Genomic DNA, 8,906 nt, shown 5'->3' on the forward strand with positions numbered 1-8,906 from the left:
GAGCCGGAGGGAGACGCCGCCGCCGCCGCCGGAGCCGCCAGCAAGACTGGCCCCGCCGCCGCCGCCACGAAGCGGCCGCCGAGCCGAGCCGGGATTGGCCCGGGCCGCCGCCCGCCGCCGCCCTAACTGGCTCCCCGCAAACTTTCCTCGCTCTTGATTGGCTCCGCGGGGCGAGGGGGGGGTCTGGTCTGCCCGCGCCTCCCCCTCTGCGGTAGACTGCCCCTGGGCAGGGCGGCTCCACCTGGCCGGCTCCGGACGAAGCCCGCCGGCCTCCCGGGCGGCTCTGCCGGCAGCCTCCGCCTTCGGGGAGCCGGTTAGGAAAAGGGCCTCGGAGAAAGATGGGGAGGGTCCCGGCGCTCTCCCCTCGCTCCCTCCTAGATTCCTTAGGCGCGCTGGGATTGAGAGGATCAGCCGGAATCCACCCACTGGGCTGTCCAACCTTGGCCACTTTTAAGACTTGTGGACTTCAATTCCCAGAATCCCCCAGCCGATTCTGAAGGCTTTTTCTGAATCCAGGGCGGCGGTTCCCAACCTTGGCACCTCTAAGACCTGGGACTTAAAGACGTGGCTGGCTGGGAATTCTGGGAGTTGAAGTCCACAGGTCTTAAAGTCACCAATGTTGAGGAATGGCCGATTTAGGGAACCAGGAGAATCTGAGAGCCTTCCAAAGTGCCTAAGATGATGGATGGATGGATTCTCTCTCAAGGCTCCCACCGAGCTTCCCTGGGGTCTTTCCCCCTTCCCGCCTTCTCCAAGCCTGGCTCCGGAGTGCCTTTTTTAAATGATCTGTGCAGCCTCACTTATAAACTGATTTCACACCCGCAGACCGCATTAACACCCCACCGCAGCTCATGGCTCGGAGCCCTGGAGTTAAATCTCTTTATAAAACCGTGCCGTGGATTGCAAGATGGTACTTTTCAGAAGCATCTCGCAATGTTGTGCTTCTGGGGAATCAAGCTAAAAAGAGAACTGTCAGTTCATCCGTGAGTGATAGCAATTGCCAGCTATTCTTCATTCTGCTCAACGACCTGCCCTTTCTTTCTAGCTGCAAATTCCAGAATTTAAGCGCATTCCTGCTATTTCCCCAATGTCGCCAATCTCTGTTTGGCTTCCTGTCTGTTCGCGTAGCGCATTGTAGCTTGCATTCAAGCCAGGGATGAAATGAAGATGAAACAAGCTGGTTTTTGTTGTCATTTTAAAGACAGGAAAGTGTCCGTCTTCATCTTAATAAGGGCTGCTCAATTAAAAGGAATTTGCAGGAATGTGAACTACAGGAATGTCAAATAGGAGAAGCGACAGATGACCATGGGCAAAATTGCAAGGTGTCCACTTTGGGTCGACTGCTGGCCTAAGGGAGGCAATTGGGGTTACCTTTGCAATTCCACAAAAGATGCAATTGCCTCTATGCAAAAAATACAGCAGTGAACCTGGGTTTCCTCCATCAACTGGTTTGCACCAACTTTCTCAAGGCTAACTGAATCGTGGTTAACCGAAACCAATTATTGGGGTTTACACACCCTATTGAATTGCAATCTTAGTTGATTCTACATCAGGGATCTCCAACCCCTGGTCCATGGACCGGTATCGGGCCATGGCGTGCCAGCAACCGGGCCGCACAAACAAGCAAAGCCCCATCTGTGGGATGCAGACAGCACACAAAACCACGCTCTCTCCGGTCCCCGGAAAAACCTCTCTCCATGTAACCAGTCCCTGGTGCCGAAAAGGTTGGGGACCTCTGTTCTACATGATACAGTAAGTAGGCGAAAAGAAGACTCATGCCGACACTGCCATCTAGTGGTTGCTTTGTCTCCTGCTTACCATCTTGGCTGAATCCATGTTTTGTAGCTTAGTGCGCTGTGCAAAACCCATTTTGGTTAGCTAGTAAACCGTAGCTATGACATGACACCAAACCCCCCTGGATTTCCTGCTTTCCGTCCTTCTGAGATCTACAAATTTAGCATTAGCACCACAGGCCTCTTAAGAATAAATGGCATCTTCCTTTTCAACAGGTGTGCAAACATTGAGCAAGGAAAAAAGGTCAAAAGTATCCTCTGAGCAGAATTTGGGGACAGGCATCTAGTCCTGCATATGCTCCTTCCCCCACCCCCAGAAAAATCAGCCCAAGAGGGGGGGGTGGACTGCATTTTGGAGCAGAGGGCAAAAGTTGACTAAAAGCAGATCACCAACCATCTAGCTTGATGGAGGCATTGTAAATCTGTTGATCGGAGCAGGGTCTCTCATCCTCAGCCACTTGAACATATGTGGACCTCAACTCCCAGAATTCTGGGAGTTAAAAGTCCACATTGGCCGGAGAATTCTGGGAGTTGTAATTCATACATCTTCAAGTTGCTGAGGTTCAGAAACATTGATCCAGAGATTAAAATTACTTAAAAATGTTCCTGGAGGTGGCCAGGGATGGGCCAATCAGAGGATCTCTTTGCCCTGATAGGAAACTTTCTACCACGTCAAACAACTTACAAGATTGAAGTTGAAAAGCGCCCCGTCCAGATTGCATCTTTATTCTGCTGGAGGTGTGTTGAGGCTTCACTTTTATCTTTAACGCAGGCATGTTCAACCCACAAGCATATGGCCTGGACAGCTAGCAATGCAGCTGCAAAAGATAATACAAATATGAAAAAATAAAGGAAGTTTGTTATTTATATACGTTAACTATTTTATATATTTTATATGCGTCACAGGAAATTCCTCTTCATTGTCAAAAGGTTGGACATTACAAGATAACATTCCCCTACGACAGGCAGGACTTCTCTACCCCATGAAGCAGAGAGAGGATTCTTTTGAAGCAACTCCCTGGAATATTTCAAGAAAAAACAAGGGCCAAAAGAGCTGCTCGAGTTTTGCATTCAAGAGAAAGACCCCACTGGAGAAGGAAAGCTTGCGAGGCCCCTTCCCCCAAAAAGCACATGCCTGGGAAATGAAGGTGAAATGGTCAAAAGGTTAGAAGTTTATCTGAAGCCTTTCAAAGCAGGAATGACCTTCTGAATCGACTCTGGCAGAAACAAAGATAATGCAACTGAGCGAGCAGGGGGTGGGAGGGCAAAAGCCCACCCAGCCTTCCTCCTGGGCACTGTTTTTCCAACATGGCAACGTTGTAAGAGATGTGGACTTCAACTTCCAGAATTCCCCAGCCAGCAATTCTGAGACTTGAAGTCTACATCTCTTAACACTGCTGGATCTGAAGAAGCTGTTGTATGGTTTGTAAAAGTAGTTTGTTCTGGAGATGTCCCTGTCTCCTTCCTTCCATTTCTCTATTCTCCCTATTTCCTTCCATCCATCCTTCCTTCTATTCTTCCTCATGTTTCCTTCCTTCCTTCCATCCCTTCCTTTACTACAATTTTAAGTACTTTCCAAGCGAGGTCTTTCCATGTGGCAGAGGATACTCACAGAGACATCTTTTCCACCAAGGTGATCCTAACCTGAATTTCTGGTAATTGCAGATTAAGAAGTCTGCCCCCTCACCTGGGCCCAACCTGGTTGGAGGGGAAGAGAAGGCAAACTGGATTCCAGGGGTGACGAAGCAGAAGCGCAGTGGCATGGCAGAAGATGGGAACCAGCATCCAAGCTCTCTCCATCTGCACGAAGAGCATTTTGTCCTGCAGCCAAGGTCTGGAGATCAGCCGGTGCCGGAGAGAATGCAATGTTCAGACAGCCCAGTGTCTTGAAAATCACAAACCATGGTTTGTTTATTCACAAGTTGCCAAAACCAGTTTGCATCCTTGCTGTTTTGGCACGACTGATATCTCTGTAAAGAATGTTATCAGTTGAGTTTGCACATCACGCTTGCCATTCACATATGACAATCTACGGATACATCATGGAAATGAACTACGTGAAATGAATAAGCCCCAGTTGTTACTTCTGTACATTGTTGATTAGACCCCCGGTACTGGGTTCACACATGGTTAGTCATAGTTAACAGAGCCATGCTTTGTTCAGTTTAACTCCATTTTTACAGCCTAAGCACACAAATGGATTTGCACAACACAGTAGCTAAAACAGGGCTAGCTAGTTTAGCCACATTGAATTATAATTAGCTGAACACAAAGACCAGACTGAATCCCACTCCTTTCTCTCATCATGATCCTGGGCAGTCAGGCAGATTGAAAAGAAAAGAAAAAAACTGCATTTGCAGATGAAATATATTTGCAAACGTAAACGTTGCAACTGAAATAGAAATAATGTGACATTTCTTTCTGGACCCCCAAGTGAAATGTCAAACATCTGTTACAGGAACCGAGATTCATTATTATGGTCAGGAGAACAGATTTTATGTTAACTCAGCCGACTCCCAGGAAGGCCTCCAAAATGTCATTGGTTGATTAATTGGCCAGTTCACACCTGCTAGGCTGAAAAAGGGATTGGCTGGAGACTTGGAGACGGACACCCGTTTTAGCCCAGGACAGCCCAACTGGGGGTGGTTATATAGTCTCCCCTACAAATGAACTGGAAGCTCAACTAACCAGAGTTCAACCAAATGGGCAGCACAAATCATGGTCAAGGGTATTATGCAAATATAAAATCTGGTTCATCAATTTGCTGACCAAGTCCAAAATAATTGCTCCAGTTAGTTAATATATAAAATAGATCCCATAAAATGATTTGGTTAATCAGTTTGTTTACGTCCAAACTAAATCCAAACTACAGCGGTACCTTGATACTCAAGTGCTTTGAATCAAATTTGGTACTCAACACATTTTGATGCAAATTTTGTCCCAGTATTGTTTGATACTCAACACACAAGCTAGAACTTGTCGATGTCGGCTGCCTTGTGACCCACTGCATTATTCCTTATAGGGGGAAATTGTTTGGTACTCGTTTTTGGTATTCATTGCACATGACAGAATCAATTAACGATGAGTATCAAGGTACCATTATAACTGCATCAATAAAGTACAGAATGTAAGATGAACCAGTTACTCCATCGCTTTATGGAGCTGTCCAAACTGCATTAGCTACAGCACTTAACATGTCTGAGCTGACACCCAGGTGCTCCCTTAAGCATCATACTCAAATGCCCTATTTTTCAATGGGTCTCACTTCCAGCTCATTCCAACCCACTTATTAAGATTTGGGGCACCAAAACATGGCAGCTATTTCCTTTATGAAACCCAACCCTGAACTGGATCGAGAGTCCCTTTTTCTTCCATTCCAGGTGGACAGTTACAAAAGCATTAGCAAGGATGTGGCCCCAGGGTGACTCTTTGATGTGCCACAAAGCCACCAGTTTCCATTAGCTGTAATTCAGCGATTGAATTCCACCCTCAAGAATTCTAACAGCAGGATCTGGCCCTGCTTGGCGCAAACAAAGCTCGTTTATTGAAAGCTGGAAGAATGAGGTCTTCCAATCTCAGACCTGACTTGTACCATTAAGATGCAAGCACAGCTCAACGTGACAGGAGGCATCTTGAGCTACGGAGCTCTGCAGCTGCTTCACAGGACTGGGAACACCTCAGCCTGCAGCGCTTGAAGTCAAAACCGCCCCCTCTCCATCCAGGCTCCAATTAAGCCATCAAGAGTCCAATTAGTGGACAGGCCCAAGCCCTAGGTTTAATTTGATGGTTCCTCTGTTCATTTCTTTTTAGTTGCAGATTATCTCTAGCATCAGATTCCCTGTCCTTTTGCCAAGTGGCACCTCCAAACCCCCAAATGGATTCTACCATTTCTAATGTCCTGAGGGGGGGGGAAGTAATTGGCCCAACTGTTTGCCAGTGGATTATTCTTATGTATTTGGTTGACAGCAAGAGGCGTCTTATGACTGCAACCAAGCCTGTAATTGTGATAAGTCATTGAGTGAGGTGTCACATGACTGCACCCAATTTTTTAAAGAAGCAGTCATTAAGCAAATCCATCGTCGTCGTTGGAAGTCAGAAGTAAACACCAGCTTCTGGGGAAAAAGTCACAAATTGTGGCCAGGATGCGACAGGACCCCACAATGTAAACATGTAATTATGCAACTGTAGGTGGCAGCTGGAATTTTGAATCTGAACAGTCACTAAAGAGCGGTGGTAAGTCTAGGACTATCTGCATAAGCTTTCCACTTTCCTTTGGGAGAGAGCAGGGAACCAACTGAGTCCAACGCCACCTTTATTCCTTCACACCGTTCCACCTTAAGAAGATCGCAAGGAAACAGCTTTTTGGGTATCCAAGTCAGTTTATTTTATTTTGCAAAGAGGACCACGCCCGCCTCTTCTGCTCCCCCAACCCATCCCACCCCCAGGACTCACCAGAGCCAGGAAGGTCCTGCGGTTTACAGATGGATACCGTGCAATTTCCTTCCTGCTAATCTAATCAAAATTGCATCGTGATCCACCCGACAACAGCAACACACAGCTTCCTGCCAGGGCCACCAGCTCGCCCTCCCTCGGCTGGTGCCAGCCGCCTCCGCAGGGCCGATCCTCCCCTCGTCCTCCACAGGCCGGGACAAGTGCAATACTGATCAGAGACGTCCGAGTAATACAACTGATCCCAACCCACGGAGGAAGAGCCTCTCCTTCGGCCTCTGCATTTGGGGGGGGTACAAGTCTCCAGCACCTTCGCCTGCCCCCTTTCCTGCTCACGGTCAGTTTTGCATGGATTTGCACAGCAACAGAGGCCAAGCTGAGATGCAAACCAGCAAAACCCACCGTAGTCAGCACGGATCTTCTCGGCCACCACTCCGGAAGCAGAGGACGCCACGGGGCTCAGGATCCAGCAGGACTGGAAGTGCCCACATTACAGTAGAATTTGGCCCTTGCACAACTACCTGCATTATGAGCACTTTGGCACTGCCAGGATGAACTGGGTGCAGCATCCTTGAGAAGACCTTCTCCAAGAACATTCACTAGCTTTGCATACTGATATTCCAGATGCCGGGAGGTGCTGCTGAGGACGAGTGGGCACCAACTCAATTGTTTTGGGGAAGCAGAACTTGAACAGCAACTTGGTCTGCTCTAGCAAGGTGGTCCAAGATGATCAGGTAGACCAGAGCAGGAGGTCAACGCCCCAGGAAGGCCACTAACTAATAGAACTTTGCAAGTGTGATTCTGCTGTACCCCCTTCCTCCTCTTTCTACTTCAGTGAACGAGGAGGTGTCTAACTCAGCCGCATCTGAGTGTTTCTGCAAGTTCTGGATGTAAAAAGCAGGCTTTTGTCTGGGAAACGGGAAAAGGAGATTTCAAGCAATTGCGGATTGAGATCCAGTCCAATCCCCAAAAGAGCATGGGAATTTCAGTCCAAAACCTCCACAGAACAAGTAGACCAAACCAGTTTTAAATGTCTACTGAACTAGTAGCCTCCCTTCTCTCCCTCCCTGTCTTGGCCACTTCCCTGAAATTTTACAGAAAATTTTTCCAAGATGTTTAAAGGACTCCACCAATGTTGTCCACAGATCAGCTTTGCAGCAATTACCTGCAGTGTGAATTCTGCCAAATAACTGTTTGGCAGAATTCACTCTGCAGGTAATTGCTGCAATGCAATTAACTAATTCTGACTCCTTTTTGCTGTATTTCCATCACTCAGTGAAAATGGATTAAGTTAAAGCAAATCCAAGGAATCGTGTATACCGGATAAGGAAGTTCCTGTTTTCAATGCATTTCAGGTATTATCCTTTAATAAGCCTTTCCCAAAACCTGCCTCGCTCCTGCATGCTGAACGACTCCCACGGCTTAAAGCAGTGTTTTTTTTAAGCAGTCACCTGTGTGGACTTCAACTCCTGAAACTCCCCAGGTAGCATGTTTTAAGACATGTAGACTTCAACTCCCAGAATTCCCCAGCCAACATGTTTACTCAGGGCATATGAATAAGGCTAATCAACTGTAGCTTGATTGGCAGCAGATCGACGTTTATCAATAAAATTAAGAGCCGTTTTGAACCCTTTAGATCATCTAGACTGCCCCCATGTTCTCAACAGCACCATAGCTTCCTTCCAGCCACCCCTACTGCCCATTTCCCAAACGCCACGATGCTTTTTCAAAAGAACACGGAGGATTTCAGATGTTCCCTTTACCTGCGGAGGGCAGCGCCTGACCGGGTGGCAGCTCCGTGTGCCAGAAGGAGCACTCAGGGCAGTAGATTGTAAGCTAGTCCACTAACTGCACTAGATGCACCTTAGCACAAGAAACGTTTTGGGCCTCCCAGTTGGGATGGAGAACGTATCTGAGCCCAACCACGGCCTGCCGGAGCTCCTCCAGGAAAACTCATCCTGCACACTGCGCCGTTGTGTCACTGAAGTGCTAACATTGCAGTAGAGACCATTGGGCTACCTGCACTGTAAGCACTTTTGCGCCACCAACGGCTTGCCTCCAACTCCAGGGGCTCCTGACCGTGTTCCCTTGGCCAATGAAGAGCTTCTGCTCGGGAGGGTTTCCTCCGAGGAGAGGCTGCTGTGTCCTGTCAAAGTAGCTGCTGGACAAAAAAGGGACAGGAAGAAAGAGAAATGCAATACATTAATGAACACAATCAGGACAAAACATGGCAGAACCCATCCTGACCACCTCAATTATTGTACGATTGACAGCTCATTGAATTCAACCGATTTCTACTGAGGTTCCTCACACATTCCCAACTCAGCTTCCAGAGGGCTCAATCCAGCAGCAATTTCAATGGGGTTACAGGACACAAAGAGGTTGAAATGTTTCTCCACAAGGACAATTGAATCCTGGAGTTTCTAGCTGCTAATTGTTGTAATTCACAAAGTCGGCTATAAACTGACAATCAGCCATTTCCATTACAGGCAGCTTTTAAAAATTGATCTCTTCATGATCAAGAACCCTTAAGAAGGTAGACTTCAACTAGGATGGTCATAAACTATACTATATTTGGGGAAAATGTGAGAGCTTTTTAATTCCACCGTGCAAAGCATGTCCAGGATCCAAATATCAATAAGGATTTATGATGAAGTGTTGTAT

Source organism: Protobothrops mucrosquamatus, unplaced genomic scaffold (genome assembly GCF_001527695.2).
Source record: "Protobothrops mucrosquamatus isolate PMUCROS unplaced genomic scaffold, P.Mucros_1.0 scaffold4, whole genome shotgun sequence".
NCBI lineage: Eukaryota > Metazoa > Chordata > Lepidosauria > Squamata > Viperidae > Protobothrops > Protobothrops mucrosquamatus.